The 20948-nt window shown below is 38.6% G+C and overlaps 1 protein-coding gene across 1 annotated transcript in view; it reads left to right on the forward strand.

Annotated features, from left to right (window-relative positions):
• Positions 1 to 20948, forward strand: part of LOC109427662 (uncharacterized) — a 402590-nt gene that overhangs the window by 103323 nt on the left and 278319 nt on the right. Inside the window, exon 3 of the mRNA XM_062850046.1 lies at positions 5785 to 5812. The gene's annotated coding sequence lies outside the window, so the exon portion shown is untranslated. The remainder of the gene's footprint in view (positions 1 to 5784; positions 5813 to 20948) is intronic.

The raw sequence follows: 20948 nt of genomic DNA on the forward strand, positions 1-20948 counted from the left end.
TGGATAACTCTAAGAATTTCTGCACGGACTCCCAAAAAAATTACTCAGATATATTTTCTAGGAATTTCTTTAGAAACATCTCAAGAGATTTTACTAGGGATCTTTACAGAAGCTTATCAAGGCATTTCTCCAGGTTTACCGAAAGGAATTCCTTTAGAAATACGTTTATAGATTGTTTCAGGAATTCTTTCAGAAAATCCTCGAAGTATTTTACTCGAGAATTTCATTAGGAATTTTTATAAAAAAAATATCTTCAGAGACATTTTTTGGAATTTAGGTACTTCTTCAGGAATGTTCTTCTTCTTCTTCTTCTTGGCGTAAGGTCCACACTGGGACAAAGGCTGCTTCTCAGTTTTAGCTTAGTTTAACTGAGAGCTTCTACTGTCAATTTCTATTTTGCACAGGTAGGCACGAAGATACCCAAGGAAGTCAAAAACATTTCCATTGTGAAAAGTTCCTGGACCGACCGGGAATGGAACCCGTCACCCCCATGAATTTCTTCGAATTGTTACGTCTGTTTGTCTGCGGCTCAAGCATTACTGTTAAAATTTCTGAAAGAATCTTAGAAGAAAGGTTTGAGTAAATTCTAAATCATGCCTGTTGGAATACCTGAAAGAACTTGTGGAGAAACCTATGGCAGAACTTACAAAAGAATCTTTTGTTTTTAAATTTCCAAGAGGAATTTTCAAGAAAATCTCTAAATATATGGAGTAATACTTGAAGGACGCAACCAGGTGAAATTTCAACAAGATTTTGGAAAATCTATGAATTTCTGGAGAAAATTCCTAGAGGAATCTCTGTAAAAAATATCCACTTTTTGAAGAAATTTTGAAGGAATTCCTGGTAAAAAACGGAATTTATTGAAAAGTTTTGAGAAAATTTCCTGAAGAAATCCAAAAAAAAACTTCTGAAGGAAATTCCTTCAGGAAATTCTATGAAGTATATTAGGAGAAAAACATTAATCAATAATTCTCGGAAGAACCTTTAGAAGAATTCTTGCTGAGTTCTTGTTGAATCGGAATTCCTGCAAGAATGTTCCTTCCGCGATCAGAAAAAAAATCGTAAAAAATTATAATGGAGAGGTTTCTCAAGAATTACTCCTAATTAGGCGCAATATTGGCGTCCTTTCCAAGGGGGCGTACTAGTGTAGGGAGGATTTAGCCTTCTTCGTGCATTAGCTAACGCTCACCTCGCGGACGTAGTGCACGTATTAGGGTCACAATGACCCCAATGCACGACTAGGGTTAAATTCGGAAACCATGAGTTACCAGCTCTGATTTTACCATGACAGCACTGCATTTTAGTTTTAAAGAAACCCTACTCGTCGAGGGTACAATGACACATATTGCCCATTTTACTTGCATTTTATTAGATTTGCTGGTATGTCTGAAACATATTGGAAAAAAATGTTATTAGAAGGCACGAAATGTTGCTATAATTGACAAATTGAGAGATGAAATTTGTGAAAAAAAAACGCGTTCTGGAGAGATTTGAATCCATGACTCCGTATTTGCTAGACTGGCGCTTTAACCAGTTGGTGGCTTAGTTAAGCCACAGAACAAGTAATGATTCTTCGGAATAGAAAGCTGAACCGACACCGAAGCCGCATCGTGAACACTCATATTACTTGTTCTGTGGCTTAGTTAGTTAAAGCGCCGGTCTAGCGAATACAAAGTCGTGGGTTCAAATCCCACCAGAACCCAATTTTTTCCCAAACTTCATCTCAGGGATGGGACCATTCATTTGCAAGAGTTACATATACTTGCTGTTATCTCAGTTCAGATGTATGCTATCGAAAAACAATGTATGGATGAATTAAACCTTGTAGTATGTAGCATACCAAAGTCGTGAGCGAGCTGTGAATGTAAATTACATTCACGTCGTGGAGAGTTACGTTTGCTGCCTTCTGTTGACTTAACTGTTGATTCTACGCTAATATATTCTGCTACAAAGTTTCAGATAAAACAAAAATGAAAAAGTGTTCCATACATTGATTTTTGCTGCGATCTTTCTGAAACGAGTTAACAGCAAGTGGATGTAAATGATTGCAAATGAACGATCCCATCTTTGTTTCATCTCTCAATTTGTCAATTACCAACATTTCGTGCCTACTAATTACAATTTTTTCCAGTATCTTACCCTTCGACTTTTTCAAATTATTTTCTGTAGGAAGTTTATTTTCAGCCTCAAAACTGCACACACGTGACCTTTTCAATTGAAAAAAAAAAATGCTCATGTATGTGCTTCTATCAGAAAATGTTTTTTATGTTATTTGTTTTGCAATATTCTTCCTCTAACTTCTGAGCAGGGCGTATGGAACATTCTTCAGAAAATTGAATTTGTATTCGTTGTTGGATTGAAATGTTGTCTTCAAAGGTGTTTCAGGATATTTCATGAATTTCTAGAAAAAAAAAATACACTGAGAATCATAGTAATCGCGGATCTATGTTAAATGCCATAGTCTTAATTTAAAAAAAAAAAATATTTTTCGATTTTATTTTTCAAATTATTTTCCAGTAGCAAGCTGACTTCTAGCTTCACAGTTTGCCAAGTAGCCTAGGATGATCAAGTACCTAACCTAGAATTACAATGTTTTCGGCTTCAGGAGGCCGGAGTAAACCCTATAAATAAGGTCCCCGAAAGCAAGATTTTGAATATTAACTTTTTTCAATGTTGTCTATTACTCGTATTTTTTTTTATTTTTTGATGGTTTTTGTGTTTTATTAATATACTATGACATACAACTGTTTTTTTTTCATTCATAGTAAAAATTTCCCATTTATTCTCAATTATTTTTTACAATAAAGTGTTGGAAATATTCAGGCCGAATATTGCGTACTTCTGATATCCTTCAATGCAATTCTCCAAATATTTCAAAGATGATTTAAATAAATAAAAAAAAGTTGTGAACATTTTTGTTTAAATTTTTTGAAGCACGATCATGAGATCAGAACATACTTACTTGATACTTGACGGGGTACAACTCGTAGCGGTGAGTCTATGCCGAATGAAGTATCCGCCCTCACTGGCCTCGGTCCTGGGCCAATCACATCCAGTCACCCTGTACGTTTCGAGTCCTTAGGTCCTCCTCAACTGGAAAAAGCCAACGTGTGCGCGGCCTTCCACGAAGCCGGCGACCCCTTCCTGGTTCCTGCTGAATATAATTTTAGCTTGTCGTTCCTCCGGCATACAAGCTACGTGTCCAGCCCACCGCAGCCTGCCGTGTTGTATTCGCTTCACTATATCCATCTTTTTATATACCTGGTACAATTCGTAGTTCATGCGACGCCGCCAGATGCCGTCCTCCAGTTTACCGCCGAGTATTGTTCGCTGTACTTTACGTTCGAGGACTCCAAAAGCTCTCCGATCAACTTCTTTCAACGTGCACGTTTCATGACCGTATAAAGTGACCCGAAGAATCAGAGTCTTGTACAACGCGAGTTTTGTCTTCGTTTGCAGCCTGCGGGACTTCAGCTGATTTCGCAGACCGAAAAAGACCCGATTCGCAGCCGCAATCCGTCTTTTCACCTCGCGAGTAACATCATTATCGCACGTCACTAGAGTACCAAGATACACAAATTCATCCACAACTTCAAACTTTTCACCACCTAGCACCACTTCGTCGCCACTCCCACGTTCTGGACCGACGTTAACCACCAGCAATCATGTACTTAACCCGGGAGCGGTCGCGTCGTGTACAGAGTACACGCACCACGAAAAATGCACGCTTGCGGTAAACAGCGTGAGCGTGGCGTCGTTGCAGGTAGTTAAAAACGCGACTGCTCGAGGGTTAATATTTGTGGTGTTAATCATAAGTCCAATCCTCGCAGTCTCCCTCTTAAAAAGTACGGACTCCTCTTCCACGGCCCGACGGTCGATTCCGATGATGTCTATATCGTCCGCGAAGCCCAGGAGCATATGCGGCTTCGTGACAATGGTTCCGCTCCTGTGCACACCATCTCTTCTTATCGCTCCTTCTAGTGCTTATTTGAATGAAGTATGTTTGAAGTATGTTTGAAAAAGCATCGCCCTGCTTCAGTCGGTCAAAGGTTACGAACGATGGCGAAATTTCATCCGTAACCCGTACACTAGATTTCGAACCGTCAAGCGTCGCACGAATCAGTCTAATCAGCTTAGCCGGAAAACCATGTTCGATCATATTTTACCATAACTCGTTTCTCTTCACTGAAACGTACGCCGCCTTGAAATCAATAAACAGATGATGAGTCTGCAAGTTGTACTCCTCAAATTTATCGAGAATCTGCCGCAGGGTGAACATCTGATCCGTCGTTGATCGTCCCTCACGAAATCCTGCCTGATATTCGCCGACGAAGGACTCCTCAATCGGCCTCAGCCTGTGGAACAGAACTCCGAAAAAAAATTTTGTACGCTGAATTGAGGAGTGTTATTCCTCTGTAATTCGCGCACTCCAATCGATGCCCTTTCTTGAAAAGAGGGCAAATGAGACCATCCAACCAACTAGAAGGCAGTTCTTCCTCCTCCCAATTCTTGAATATAATACGGTGTAAGAGTTGATACAGCTACTCACAACCGTGCTTCTGGCCGGGAGTTCGTCCTTCCCAGCAGCCTTGTTGGAGATCAGAACATAATTATGCATACAATATTTTGGTCGTTGATAGAACTTCATGACTTTCGTTTTTATTTGTAAGCTAGTAAAATCATCCAAAACCATGTACATCGTATAGCTGATAATATTTGTAGATCCGAACTGACACCAACCGTCACCAATTTGGTAAAAATCCTAGCATGTTCCCCAAATCGGGAACGCACCATAACCCCACTGACCCGATGATGCCTCCCGTCAAAAAATCGTGCCTTTGCGTGCTGTGCGAATGTTGTGCGCCGATGTTGTTAATTGATGAAACATGTTCGATGTCGTTTACACGGCGACGGACACGGATTTCGAGGGTTTGATTTAATGGGTCGGTGTGTGGGTCAACCTGAGGCCGGCTCACATTTTGAGAGGTTTGGGGTAGGTAGCAGCCCATCCACTCAGCTAATGTGAGATTGAATGGCCATAATTGAGGCGATCATCTTTCGGTTTTGCGGCGGTCGGTCGTCGTCGGTGGCGTCCAGCTGTGACCTACTGTACCTACGCTACGCTGCGCTGCTACTGCTGCGAGACCGGCTGGCGGCGGTAGCTGTGACTGTTTGAACTTTTGGGGAGGCCCATTTATGGGTATTTATATTTGGATGGAGGACACGGGTGGTGACGGGGTTGAAGGGCGCGTGTGGCAGTTGGAGGCAAAGTAATGGACATCGAGTGTGACATTGATTTAACATTTAGGGCATTGTACTGACATCTGTCATCCTTTTCGTAACATGTTGGCTTTTCGAATTGATCCTTTAGGTACGAGTCGTATGTATCTTAATAGGCAATAAGGGATTTTGATTGAAGTTTAATGCGTGTTTGACAATAATAGACGGGAGGATGAAAAAAAAAAAACTAGTTTCAAATTGGTAGTCTACAAGTTTGGAAATGCTCGTGTCACGTCTCAATGCTATTACGTAGGATAGTAGACAAAAATATTAATAGCTTTTTTTCAATGTTTTCCTAAGAGTGTATCTGTTCTCAAACGTGCTGAACGTCTTAATGTTGTCCGAAATAAGCTTCCCTTACTTGTAAGTGAATTTTATAGAGCCTCAAATCGAAGTCTCGTAAACTGTCAGTGCGCTCAGTTCAGTGTCTCAAATTAGATACTATATTGATTTTTTTGTTTAAATTTGTTGTTATTGATATATTTTTTTCTTTTCTCTTTTCAGGTACAGTGGCTTTTATTTAAATTGCCAGGTAAGGTTAAATATAAGTTTTTTTAAAACAAAGTTAAGTACAGTTTAATATAACATCTCTTCAAATACTATTATTATGTTCACTCTGTGTTGGTTAAAAAATCTAGAAAACATTTCTTGAAATCAAGACCAATCTATTCATGTACAGGAGGAAATCTGCACGTTAACCCAGACCGTGGACGTCATACGCTTACCTTCTTGTACGCAGCTCTACCCTAACTGGGTCAAATTGATATCCAACGATTTTATTACCAACCATAACGGCACCGCATGAAACAGCTCGAAAATAAGTTAAGCAAACATGCACACACCGCTCGAGCGAAGACCCATAATTTATCATTAGCCCAATGATTGTTTGATCCTAGAATAACAGTACCCCACCGTCCGTCCGGGCTTGGCTGGACCGCGAAGCGCCAATCAGCGCCGTCACTATGACCGCCAACAACAACGGGCACGTGGCCGCTCCGTTCCTTCTCTTCGGTTCACCGCCACACAAACTAACTTGCCAGTCTCCAAAACATTCAGGCACACAAACCGATAGGGATAGGAAATAATTTCCACAATTGATATCTGATTTCAAATCTCTCCTCGCGTTTCACGGTCTTGCCTCGGTCAAGACACGAAAAATGAGGTTACCCAAAGATCAGCGCGCGCTAAACAATCTGGTACCTAGGCTGGCTAAACAATAGCCAGAGCCAGGCCCGCCCGAGCCGAGCCTACCTCCGCGAACCAGGTCCCACCATCGTCATCATCGCCGTCGTCGTCGTCGTCGTCGTAGTCCTCTGATTGCGTCTGGAAGATTAGCGAAAAACAGCATTTTTATTAATGGACACACCAAACGAGCGGGCGCGGTCATATAGGTGCACAGCGACGGGCGGAAGTTTGAAGTCACTTTCCAAAGAATCCTGTATTTGTTTATTTATGAAATAATATCTCTGAAACCATTGAAAATAGCAATATGGCTTTATGGGCAAAATTGTTCGGAATTAAGTGCTTCTTACGTACTTACTTTCAGACCTGGGCCGAATTGAAAGATTTCTATCCCGGGCGATTGCCAGCCATCGTCTTGACCTGTGGCCAGGTCAAATTTTTGTCGACTTGCTTGATTTCGTTGTTGAGGCTGCGCCGCCCCATAAGCCTCTGGGTCTGCCTCTGCTGCGATGTCCTGCTGGGTTGCAATCTAACGCTTGCTTGCAGATTTCGTTTCTGCCCCTGCGCAGAGTGTGGCCGACCCACCTCCACTTTCGCTTCCGCATTTCTGTCACTATCGGCATTTCATGACATCGACGATGGAGCTCCTCGTTGAAGTTCCAATTGTGAGGCCTACCATAGACGGGTTATATACCGCAGGCACCTATTGATGAAGACCTGCAACCGTTGAGTGTTCTCCACTGATGCACACCAGGTTTCAATGGCGTATGGCAGCACAGTGATCCGTGCACCTATGTTGATCTTGGTGCCGCCATCGGCCGCCATTTGGCTACCAAGATATTGGAAGCTTTCAACATTCTCCACTGATTGCCCAGCTACCGTAAAACTGGAAGAGTTGACCGTGTTTACATCCAACGATTTGGTCTTGTTGACGTTGATGGACAGACCTGCCACCGAGAAGCGATTGGCAAGATCATCGAGCTTGCTCTGAATATCAGAGCGCCGTTGAGCTAGGAGAGCAACGTCATCAGCCAATTCGAAGCCATTTAGGTGCTCCATGGTAATGGGCTGCCACAACAATCCACGGTTTGGTCAATCGCACCTACCACGATCTCGTCGATTACGATGAGGAACACTAGCGGGGATAATATACATCCTTGCCTCACTCCAGCAACGACCCGGATGGGATCGGACACAACACCGTTGTGCAGTACTCTGCACGAAAATGCCCTGTACTGTGCTTCAATGAGGCCGATGATTTTCTCAGGAAGACCCTTGCGCCTGAGGGCTTCCCACATGTTTCCGTGATTGAGACGGTCGAAAGCTTTTTCGTAATCAATGTAGGTAGAGAGACTCTTGGAATTCATTGATTTGCTCCAGGATGATACGGAGCGTGACAATATGGTTCACACAGGATCGTCCGGCACGGAATCCTGCTTGCTGCCGTCGGAGAGTTGCGTCAATCTTCTCCTGTATCCGGACATTGTTTTAGAGATTCCTTTAAAAATATCTTCATGAATTCCTCTGGGATTTCTTTCAGAACACCCTCAACGCATTTTGATAAGAGATATCTCTTGGATTTTTTTTTCTAAATATGGGTCAATAATTCCTTGTAGGAATTCCACCAAGGGTTTCTGAGAGAGAGAGTTTCCAGAAATTTTTTTAGCAACTCTTTATGGAATTATTTCGGAAAATTCCTTGGGATTCTTTCACATAACCCTGCAGGGATTCATTCAAGAATTTCTCCAGGGATTTATTCAATTATTTCCCCGAGTAATCTTTCTAAGGAAATCTGTCTTAAATAATACTCAAGACTCCTTTAGTAGGTTAAGCATTGATTTTTTTTTTATTTTCAGAATTTTCAGAGAATTTTCAGCGATTGCTTCGGAAATTTTTCCAAGGGTCCTCCAAGAATCACTTAGAAAATTTCTTCAGGGGTTACCGATGAAACTCCCAGGTTTCTTTTTAGAATAAGTCTTGTGGTTCTTTCAGAAATATTTCCTGGTAGGCCTTTAGAGATTCTTCCGGGAATTCTTTGAGATATGCATCCACAGATATTTTCAGAAGTATTTTATGAAATTATTAAACCTGTTCAAGTTATTCTTCGAGGGATACCTGAAGAACTCCCGGTTGAGATTCAATTTCATTGAAACAATTTCAGAAACAACCGTTGGAGGAACTCCTGCAGAAGTTCATTGGGAACACCTGGAGGAACTCCTGAGATTCGCCACAACAGTTCAGTCAATTGGGCATATAGTGGCTTAATTTCAATAACAGAGGGTAGGAAAAAAAACACCTGAAATGGAGGAATTATTAGAAGAATTTTATGAGAATTTTTTGGAAATTTTGAGGGAAAAAATCCTGGAGAAGTTTTGAGAAGATCCCTTACGGCATTTCTAAAGGACATCCTTGAGAAAATTCTTTATTAAATTTTGAAGAAGTTTCTGAAAGAATCATTGAAAGAAATTATCCGGAAATCCGTGCAGAAATTGCAGGAATTCTTGAATAAATCTCTAAATGAATTTTTGAAGCATGATTTGGAACAAACCCTAGAAGAACTCCTGCAGTTACTTCTGGATTCTTGAAAGAATCTCTTGCATAATGTTTCAATGGTATTAGTGGATAAAATTTCCTAATACAATTTCCATAGAGGAACTTGTGAAGTATTCTAGAAGGAATCGCCAAAAATAATTTTTATTTTTTTGTTCAAGGAATCTTCAAGGCAACTGGAGAACACTGTGCAGTAATTTCAAGGAGAATTTCTCAAGATACTCCTGGGGAAACGTCAAGAAATAAACCCTGAAGTGGTTTTAAGGGTCACCGAAAAAAAATCTAAAGGAATTCCTGAAGGAAGGATTCTATGATTCTCTGGAGAAGTTTATGGCCCCACCCGTGGAGGAATGTCTGAGGAAGCCCCTTGGAGGAACTGCCCGAAGATTCTATTGAGTATTTTCTGGAGGAATTCCTGAAGAAACACCTAAAAGAATTCCTGGATGAATTCGTGAAAAGAACCCTAACAGAATTCCAACAAAAAATAAGATTTCACCATGGCAGCACTTGTCTAAAATGAGTTTTAGAAAATATTATTCTTTGAAGACACGTTTTTTAATGACTGGATGTAGTCTCTCTCTTTCTCTCTTCTCTCTTCTTGGCGTAACCTCCTCATTGGGACAAAGCCTGCTTCTCAGCTTAGTGTTCTATGAGCACTTCCACAGTTATTAACTGAGAGCTTCCTCTGCCAATGACCATTTTGCATGCGTATATCGTGTGGCAGACACGAAGATACTCTATGCCCAAGGAAGTCAAGGAAATTTCCTTTCCGAAAAGATCCTGGACCGACCGGGAATCGAACCCGTCACCCTCAGCACGGTCATGCTGAATACCCGTGCGTTTACCGCCTCGGCTATATGGGCCCCAACTGGATGTAGTACCTCACCTTAAAAAAAAAAAAATAAGGTCACCTTGATTACGCCGCCGCTGAATAGGACATACGGCGTGGCCCCGGCGTCGCCGCCGCCGCTGCCTTAAATTACTATAAACGCCGCCGCCGGTGAAAACTGCTTCGACGCACATGTCTACCACTAAAGCGACTTTTGGAAACTCATTTAGAAATTTCTTAGTGAATTTCTTTGGGTATTATTTAAAGAAATTATATGGCAATTGTTTTTAAAACTTCTTTGGTAATATCTTTTAAAATTTTTTCGGAAACTCTTGCGGCAATTCTTTTGATTTTTTTATGCTGATAATTTCTTTGTGAATTCAATAAGCAATGCTTATGGGGATTTCCCACTAATAATATCTTTTTTTCAGCAATTTAGGGAAAAATTCTACAAGTGATTCCAACAGACATTTAAACATATATCCAGAAAACTGCTTGGGTTGCTTCAGATATTGCTCAATGAATTCTTTCGATAATTTCTCCTGGAATTCTTTCAGAAATTGTTTTTAAAATTCATCGAGAACCTTTTCGAAGAACTTCTTAAGATAACCTTCTATGGATTTCTTAAAACAATTCTCCCTAAACTCCTTTGGAAAATCGTAGAAGGATTTCTTCAGAAATTCCTCCTGATAAGCTTTCAGGAATGGTACCAGGAATTTCTCCAGAAATGAGTCTAAGATTCATCGAGAAATTAGAAAATTAATAAAAAAAAATTCCTGAAATTTGTTTATTAATATGTCCTGGATATATCTTATGCATTTCTCCTAGGTATCCTTCAGAAACTCTTAAAAAAGTATTTTGTAAAATCTTGCATGAATTGCTTTAGAAATTGTTCCAAGAATTACTACTGAAATTCCTCCAAATATTCTTTCAGAAATATCCCAGGGATTCCATCACGAAATCTTCCATCTAAGAAATTCTGAAAAACTCCATGGGAATCTAATTTATTCTCAAAAGTTTATTCAGGGATTCTTTTGGAAAATCTCCCTTTATAAGTTTACGGTATTTTCAACCAAAATGTCCTCTATAAATTTGCCGAGGACTCCTCTGGAAACCCTTGAATGGACTTTTTCAGAAATTGATACGTGGATTTCCTGAGATGTCTTTTGCAAAATCACCAGTAATTCCTCCAAATATTTAGAATTCTTTCAAAAAAATTCTTCAAAACTCTCTTAAAAATAGGAATTTATAAGAAATCTATGATCCCTTACATTAGGATACTTACTTAAGAAGATTACTTAAGGAAAATGTCCATGCATTCCTTCCAAATTTTCTCGATGAGTTTTTTTTTCTTTGGAAATAGCTTTAGACAATAATTTAGAAAGCTCTACAGGGATGCTTTCGGAACTTACTCTAGGAATTCCTCTACAGAATTGTTCAATAATTTAAATAATTTAAAAATATGAAATTTCTCCCAGCATTTCTTTTGAAAGTGTTCCATGAATTTCTACAAAAAATCTCTTAAGAATTTCTTTAGACATTTCTCCGGGGAAAATTTCAGACATTTTTTCCAAAGATTCCTGTTGATGTTTTTCCACCAATTCTTTCGGGAATTTCTACAGTAGTTAATTTAGAAATTCTGACAGCTGTTTCTTCGAATTTTTTTCTAGAAATTCTTTCAGTATGTTTCGGAATGATTTTTTTTTTGATTTTTTGGAAATATTTTTTGGTGAAAATACCTTCTAAATCGTTTTGGCATAACCTTCCGGGCTACTTCATGCAGCCATCATCAGATACAAAACGTGTGTTCGCTATTAGGGTTCATTCACAAATTTCATAACGCCAAAATTAAGTTTCCCTGACACCCACCCACCCCTTCGTAACACTATTTATATGACGAAAAATTTTATTCGTTTGGGCTGTAACACCATGAAGGACAACCACCCACCACCTCCAGCGTTATGACATTTGTGAGCAAGCTCTTACTGTGTGTAAGACTGACCAAACCCCCACAAAGATTCGGTCAGTTATTTTACCAGGTATTTGTTTTAAAGTTCCCGAAGTTAAATCTATAGGAATGTCTTCATTGATTCCTCCGTAGATTCTCGCATGATTGCTTTCAGATGCTCTAGAAAGAATTCGTACAGGGATTCCCGCAGAAATTCACATAGAGTTTTTCCAGGAATTTTCTTGGGTGTTTCTTTATGTGATTTTTCAGAATTTTTGGAATTTGCTCTAGAAATTTCTAGAATTTGTTTTAGAAATTTATATAGTTAGTTTCCTAGAAACTTTTACAGAGTTTCTCCATGTAGGAGATCAAGAAAATCGCTCATGAAATTTTGGACATTTCCTTGAAATGTTTTAGAAGAATTCGAGAGCTAAGAGATTCCTTTAGGAAGTCCATCCGGGGTATCTCAAGGCGTTCTCTAAATATTCGTCTGGGTTTTTATTTTCAACGAATACAGCATTTATCCTAGCAGTTCATTCGAAAATTTCTTCGAGAATTCAGCCGATGATTCCTTGATGTATTTCTTTTGGAACTCCGTCGGTAATACCTTCAAGAAATCCTCTAGCAGTTTATTTTTGATTTCTTTCTGCAATTTCATCGACAAATTCTGAGAATGTCTTCGGAATTTCCTGCGGTTTCCTTCTTTGGCAATCCCATAAGAAATGCCTTTAAAAATTCCTTCAGCATTTTTTGGATACTATATCGATACAACTTTTTTGAGAATTCTCATCGAAAAAGTTCTTTGGGGTTTCTTTTGCAATTTTTGTGATGATTTCTTTGAATATTTCTTTTGAAATTCTTCAGGGCCCGAGCAGAAGGGAATAGCAACAGCATAATAAAATGTGTTATTTTGGAAAAATAACTGAGTAGCGAAAAGAGTTATTTTCATGTTATTTACATAACATATCCTGTTATAAACTTGTCTGTCATAAGCGGCAAAATAACAAATATTATAACAAAAAAATGTTCCTGGAAGACCTGTTTAATAACATGTTTTGTTAGTTTCAATAACAACTTAATAACAGCGAATTTTGAAAATATTTCAATAACAAATTTTGATATGAATACGTTATTGATAACAATCTGAAAACAAAATTTGCTTTTTTGTGTTGTGGATAGGAACTCCTCCAAAGTCCCATATGCATTCAATGGGATACGCAACAATATGATCTATTGTTAAATGTTTCATTCATAATTCGGACGCTATTGTTTTTTTTTTTTTGTCTGTATTAACGAGATTTTTAACCCTAGGCTAGTTCATCTCGGAGAGGACGCTATTGTTGTCGCAAGCGATTTCTTATCGAAAACAGAGAGAAACAATAGTTCTCGTTTATTTTCCAAACAACTTACGATGAAAAAATACCGTCGTTTTGAAACCCTTTACAGTAAGGACCCGATTTTGTCAGCCCCGTTTTGCGACAAACTTTTTGCTCTCATTATCTTACGGTCACATTTTGAGCAATTTATTAATATTTATCATCAAACTACAGTTGAGACGCAGAACATAAAAGAATAAAAAGTTTGAAAAACTGTTTAAGTTTTTTAAGAGAGCAAAAAATGTGTTCCGAAGAGGGGCTGACAAAATCGGGTCACTTATGTATTAGGTGGTTCATTGTTTATAAGATTAATTTACATTATTACCTCATTGATTGATGCATTTATCCTAGTTAATCTAAGTGGGCTCGATGCAGTGAAATCAATAAAAATAAAATGTCCAAAAATAATGAATGGAGTTCTTGATTACTTATTTTTTTACATTTTTGTCGAAAATGTGTTGTTCGTCGTTGAATTCCACCAGTTGATCCAAAATGTTTCATAAAATAGCTAACACTCTATTACACTCTCTATTTTCGTATTCATACCCAACTGAAACTGGGACAAAAAAAACAGGTATACTTTTCAAAGTGCTTATAAAACAAAAGGCTGATAAGTTGGCACTGTAACGTAATGTCAATAAGAAGAGGATCTGATGACAAAATCATATTTTCTCTTACAGTTCCTCACGGAATGCTGTGAACAACGAAAACCTCAAATGGTGTAGTTTTGATTGCAAAGCAAGTAATGTTGTAATATTAATGATCGAATATTTGTACTAGTCTCAATTACACAATAATAACTGAACTTGTGCTACAACAAAACATGTTATTGAAATGTAATTTAAAGAAAATATACCAAGAGCACGATCATAACAAAATAAGATTGCCCAACAGAACATGTTATGGAACGGTGATGACTTAATAAGTTAATAATAACAAACCGAGATATAAAAACAGGTTTTGTGATTCCGTTGTTATTATTTTGATATTTTCCACTGCTCGGGGGATGCCTTCAGTAAATTCTTAATTTCCCTGGAAATTACCTTTATTTTTGGAAACTCCTTTGAGATTTCCTTCGATTTTGTCGTGAAAAATTCCTTCAGAAATTCCTTTAAGCATTCTCTCAAACGATCTTCCAAGGATTTATTTCAAAGCTTTCTCTGGGGTTTGTTTTCAAATTTGTTATAAGGATTATTTTTTATTGAAAATTTGAATTGCTTTCAAAATACCTTATTAGGATATTTTTCTAGAAATTCCTCCAGGGACTCTTTAAAAAAAATGGGAGAACCATTCGGGATTTTTTTGCAAGAATTCCTATAGAAACTGCCCTCGGGGTACCTTCACATTTTTTTTGAGGGATTCCTACTGAAAATCTCCCATGGCTTTTATTATAAAGTCGAGTAATATTTTTTTTAATGAAATATCTCCACATTTTCCTCCAGGGATATCTTTACAAATTTCTCCAAAGATTGCTTTGAAAACTTTTGCACAGATGTTTCGAAAATTCTTTCATGAACCCTTGTTGAAATCCATCTTAGGATTCTTTTAAAAATCTTTCACAAGTTTCGGGAAAAAAAACTCCCAGGGATTTTTTTCAAAAGCTCCTTTGGAAGCTTCTCGTAGATTTTCTTAAAAAAATCATTCAGGATATCCTAAAGAAATTTTCAGAAAATCTTTTGCAAAATCTTCTAGGGATTCCTTTAGACTTTAGAATGTCCTTCAGAAACTCCTCCAGAAACTCCATATGAAAGTCTTGTACGTATAGCTTCCGAATATGTTGCATGGATTCGTTCAGAAAACACTTCAAGAATGTCTTTCAAAAAATCTTGTATACTTTGTTAGTTTGTTCCAAATAATCATTGTATTTCATTGAGACTCCTCCATATTTTTTTTTCAAAGTATTCATTAGGGTATGTGTTCCATCAGTAATCTCACGCTCCCATATTCATCCTATTCGAAAACAAGCGATTACGGCACCGATTGATTCCTTTCTTTTTGTTTTCATAGGTGCTCACTTCTAACAAAAAATACAACAATAAGAAACAAATCAAACAGCGCCTCAATCCTTTGTTTTTCGTAGGATGAAGATGGGAGCCACATGCTTAAGAAGGGAACCAATACTCTGTAAACCAGAATTTAGAACTCCTTCAAAATTTTCTCAGAAGCTTTTTCAAGAATTTTCTTCAAGCATTGTTTTAGAAATTCTACAAGAAATAGTTTAAAAAAAATCCCAAGATTTCTTCATATTCCTTAAGATATTCTTTCAAGACAATTCTCTTGCAGAGATTCTTATACCGATTCTTAGATAAAGGCTGGAAGACATTCTTGCAGCAATTTCTGCAGAAGTTCACACAGAGATGTCAATAAAAACCCGCTGGGTCTCTGTGTATTTTCTTAGAAGTTTCTCCAAAATTCCTCCAAGCGTGCCTCTAGGAATTTCTCTATGGATTTCTCTAGGATTTCGTTAAAAAATGCTTAAGATTTTTATTTGGGGATTTCTTCAGTTTTTTTTTTTCAAAAATATCTCAAGAGGTTTTATTAGATGGTTTCCAGAAACGATGCAGTAATTCGAACTATCCTCCATGATGGTTTTATCTAATTTCCGTCTAACTTAGCACTGACCAATAATCATGATCAAGTTTATGGTTGCACTTCGCCTAATGCCTCATGACCAATTTTTTATCAATAATTGTTTTATTAATTAGCTTCCATATCATGTAAAAATAAATAAATAAAAATATCGAACAGTTGTCCCTCGAATTATGAATCCATCTAGTGCACGTCTATTTTGGGCACAGCCAGAATTGAATTACCTGCATACTTCTTTGTGGAAGGGTCAAAAATTATGATTTGACCGTAGGTGTTTACCCTCGTGCGGTCGCATCTTTGGCCATACCCAGCAACAGCAAGCTCACGCTGTGTACCACAAGCGTGTTTTTTTTCGTGGTGCGTGACGAAGGCGAAGACAATTTGTTGTTTATATTTTACCGACGGGAAAAAAGTGATTTATTGAAATAATTGAACAGCTTGTGCTGCATTCTGCAGCAGTGAATTCCAATTTTGAGCTTTTGTGGAGTGTGAATCTGGCGAAGTTAAAATTGAACAGCGATGAGGAACATTTCGGCTAGCTGCTGTTTTTGTGCGATTGCCTTCGTCATACGCAAAACGAAAAAAAAATGTCAACTCGTAAGTGGAGTGAAACGTGTAATCATTCGATTTCCTGTCCTATAGAGGCTGGTTATCAATATTCTATATCTTTTGCATTTATAAAATGGGATATTGTCGAAGACAATTTGGAATATCTGAAATGATTGATCATTTTCCATCTGATGTGACAGAAATTAGCGCATATGACGAAGTAAATTTTTACTCTACTACGATATTTTTTTAGAATATTTTTATTGGTGAATTTTAACTATACTATCCCACCACGAAATGTGAGAACCGGTTTACTATCTGAATATATGAATATCTGGTCAAAAACTTTTACCCCGCAGTGCAAAAAGTAAAACCACCAATAGAAAGCCAAACGGCGAGTGGCCCGGTGCGTCCCGTTCGCAACCTGCCACCTTTGCGCCGCGAAGAACCGGCAAATGGGAAGCACTAAAAATAAATTGGCTGATTGACTTCGTTATCTTGGTTCCTCTCGGTGGCGGCAATGGCCATGGCATGGGAGAGAACCGGGACGGGAATCTGCACTTCAAGTACCTGGCACTAGCTTATTGTAGGTTGTTTGTTGTTCTTTCGTATCGCCAAGACGGTGCTGCCGCACTGGTGATGGCTTATTAGCGGGACAGGCCCGCCTCGTCGGTCGCGTCGTCACGGGTCTTAAGCTCTAAGCCAATAAGTGGATCTTTGATTTGACCAACTTTCGTATGCGATCACACTTGCTGCCATGGGTGGTTTGACCTAGTTTTGGGAAGCTCGTCCGTCATCTCAAGACGCATCAACACATCATTTGATTCATGTGGTCTAACTAGCCGTGGTGACAGTAATCGAAGGGTATAAGGTGTTTGCGACAATTTTCTGAACAAATTAAGCAGAAACCTTGCCGATATTGGAAAATTACAACCAAGCACTGCAACCCTTGAATTTTATGGGCGCATTTGACAGGTTCCATCCCTTTAATCGGACACATCCTGATAGGGTGCTACCTTACCGTCCAACCAACCAACGCGTGCAGCTTCATTTATAATTTATGATTTCATAATAAAAACTCATTTTCCTGCTGGTTTTGCGCCTTCGAGGCCTGGTGTCAGCCAAGTCTTCGTTGTTACACATTCGAGCGCGCGGGGCTCCCAAAGTAGGTAAATCAGCACGCAACGCAAGCATGCTGTATACTCACTCAGTGGTGACCACCACAGCACCACAACGACCGCACTGGCCTAGTCCCAGCGAGCTTGCTGTCCAGTCCAGTCTCGGCGTACGCGCGCGTCAGCTGAGCGAATCCAATATATGTATGGGATGCCTAAAGGGGGCGCGGTTTGATGAAATTAGTGCGGGTTCGGTTTGCCTCCAAGGTATGCTTATGCTGGCTGAACTGTTGGATGGGAGCTTGTTGCAAGGTGTGATACATGATACAGTGGCGAGTCACGCAAAGCGATGATGGATCGACGTGCGGGGACATGGTTGGGTGAATCCGTGAATCCCAACTGAAATGGATAGTAGTTCCACTGGGGGTGTTAAGATTTCTTACCATAGATGGTAGATAGAAGTAGACCATAGCAGTAGACGTTTACTTCTACAATTTTTGCTGAAGAAAAAAACATAATCAAGGATTCACTAAATTGTGTTGAATTATTGTCCAAGAAATGAATTATCATAACTCTGTTCTATGACTTCCTATATTTTTTTTATTATTTCTCTTCTAACAATTCTTTCACATTTTCTCAAAGCAGATTTGTTATGAATCACTTCTAAGATAATTTGAACGAGTTTTGTTTAATTCACTATGAATTTCTTTGCCAATTTCGTTTTATGATTCATTCTATCTAGTTGGAAACTATTCTGTGCGAATCTAAATATTAGAAATAGTGAATTGTTCATGAAACTTTTTAGTAGAGTAGTTAGAGATAATAAAAAAGCCATTTATTCAAAGCATTTTTTTAGGATTCTGAATGCCTGAGAATACAATGGGTATCAAAAGAAGTCAAAGTGAGATATTTTCCAATGGGATTGTTAAGAAAGTTTGAGTGGGGCTTCCGTTAAGGAGAAAAGAATGTTTAAACCACGGATGCCATATTTATTTACAGAACTGAATTAAACAGATTTTTGAGCATCCGAACAGATTTTATTTTATATGAAATACAGATTTTTTAGCTAGAGGGACTTTCACCCAAATTTTGTATGGGATACAGATTTTTGACAAGTACGATACAGATTTTTCAAAAAATCATCTAGCATCCCTGGTTTAAACTGACAAGGGGTTTGAAACTCGCCACGAACGCCCCCTCCCCCTCCGAACTTTTATCCTTTGAATATCCCATTAAATCCCTAAGAAACTACCCTGAAGTACTTGTAAGGTCTTCCAAAATTTTTCCTGAAATTCCTTGCGAAACCCCATCGAAAATGCACTTTTACCTTCTAAAAACCGTCCTGAATCATCTCCAAGGCCTCATGACCCCCAAGGAACTCCATTGAAAAATTCTTGAAACTTCTCGGAGCTAGTGATAAAATGAGAGAATTAAGATCGCAAGGACAGGTTCCGTTACTGAGGATTCGGAATGAAGCCAAAAGGGGTTTAGGAGAGTTTATGGAATGCTCTTTAAACATCCATCAAGGTGGTTCCATTAGGCTTCATAAGGTTAGGACCCATGAATATCCCCGAAACACCCTGGAACCCTCATGAAACCCCTTTGAGACTCCTCAAAAACATCCTGAAGCACTATTGAAACTCCCTGAAACTCTTTGAAACCCAAAAACCCCGCGGTCCTTACAACTCTCCTTGTGGGACCCCCAGTTTACTCCCTTTAACCCTATTTCAACCTCATTGCAACCCAGTTTTCCGACTTTTATCAGTTTTTTTTAAATGAATCTCGTGTGAATCCATTCAGTGAGCACTATTAACTCCTCTTCCGCATCCACTGATTCCTTTGGAGATTTCTCCAGGATCTTCAAAGAATCTTTCTGGGGATTCTTCTAGAGATTTATCCAAGAATTTCATTCGAGACTCTTTCCAGGCATTTCTTCTGTGATTCTTTCCATTCGAGATTCCTCTCGTGATCCCTACCGGGACACCGCCGGCGAACTGAAATGGATAGTTGCAAATATTTTAAGAGAATCAAGAGCAATTTAAGGACTGTTTCAAATTCATTGATACTCCTGAGACAACGCTGAGTCCTTTTTAAAATGCTCCTGAGTCCCCTGGAACTCCCAGTTACTACCTCACAGTGATTTCCTATCCGCCCCCTGAAACGTCCTAAAATTTTCTTGAATCTTCCCAGAAACCACTCTTAAACTGTCCTAAAACGTCTCAGTCCTTTTGAATTTTCTCCGAAGCCCCATGTCCTTTTGCCTCCTTTGTCTCCTTTTGTCTCCTTTCATTTCCTTTTGTCTCCTTTTGTCTCCTTTTGTCTCTTTTTGTCTCCTTTTGTCTCCTTTTGTCTCCTTCTGTCTTCTTTTATCTCCTTTTGTCTCCTTTTGTCTCTTTTTGTCTCCTTTTGTCTCCTTTTCTCTCCTTTTATCTCCTTTTGTCTCCTTTTGTCTCGTTTTGTCTCGTTTTGTCTCCTTTTGTCTCCTTTTGTCTCCTTTTGTTTCCTTTTGTCTCCTTGTGTCTCCTTTTGTCTCCTTCTGTCTCCTTTTGTCTCTTTTTGTCTCCTTTTGTCTCCTTTTCATAACTAACAATCACTCATTTAACAGGCACCATTATGACGAATTAATTCAGCATAATGTTTAATAACATTTGAATTATTTTCACGTGCAACCTATGTTCGGGTTTTGTTCACACAAATTTGGAGAAGTTATAAAGCATCATGTTGTGCACCAACTTAATTTTTTGTTGTTTAAAACGTTTTACAAATGTACAAGAAAGGTGTTATTAAGCTTTGGCAAATTTGACTGAAAATAAATAAAACGCAAAAATGTTGAACTCTCACGAGAGTAATTATTTGCTCTCATGTTGAGAACACCTATTATGAAACAAGAATTATACATATAAAATTACCTAAATCCGGATTAGAACACGAGACCTGTCGATTGCCAGCCGCATGCCTTTCTATCTGTGCCATCCTAGAGATGGTGAGAAGCTGCACCTATAACAAAACATAATCTTCCCATGACTCAATAATGATCACTCCTGAACTTGTGTTCAGCAGTGGTGAATTAGCACAGCACGTGATAATCAACTGAACAACGCCTTATACTTCAACAGCTGTTCAGCCCAAAACACGTTTTTCCATTATAATTTCGCTGTCAGTATTTTTATAGCACGGTGAGAAAACTTGTATCGAATGCGGCCAAAAAGTGTTGGTCCTTATTGAAGAAATTGTTTCCAGACGAACTAATTGCGATATGAATATGTTTTTATTTTTATTATTTAATATGGATCTTTAAAAATGTTTGAAAATATGTGGTGCGGTATGGTCTTGGACACGGTGCATTCACAGGTAATTTTCTCATGCTGAGTGAAAGATCCGTTAAGCATTTTTTTTTATTTATGCTTTTGTCATGGAATCTTGATATTATGTTCAATAAATAGTGCATAAGGATGTTTATGGATGCTGTTTGGTTATATAGGTGACTGTGGGAACAATATTCAGTAAACACGACAGCACTAAAATGTCAA

The sequence above is a fragment of the Aedes albopictus genome, chromosome 2 (genome assembly GCF_035046485.1).
Source record: "Aedes albopictus strain Foshan chromosome 2, AalbF5, whole genome shotgun sequence".
NCBI classification, from domain to species: domain Eukaryota; kingdom Metazoa; phylum Arthropoda; class Insecta; order Diptera; family Culicidae; genus Aedes; species Aedes albopictus.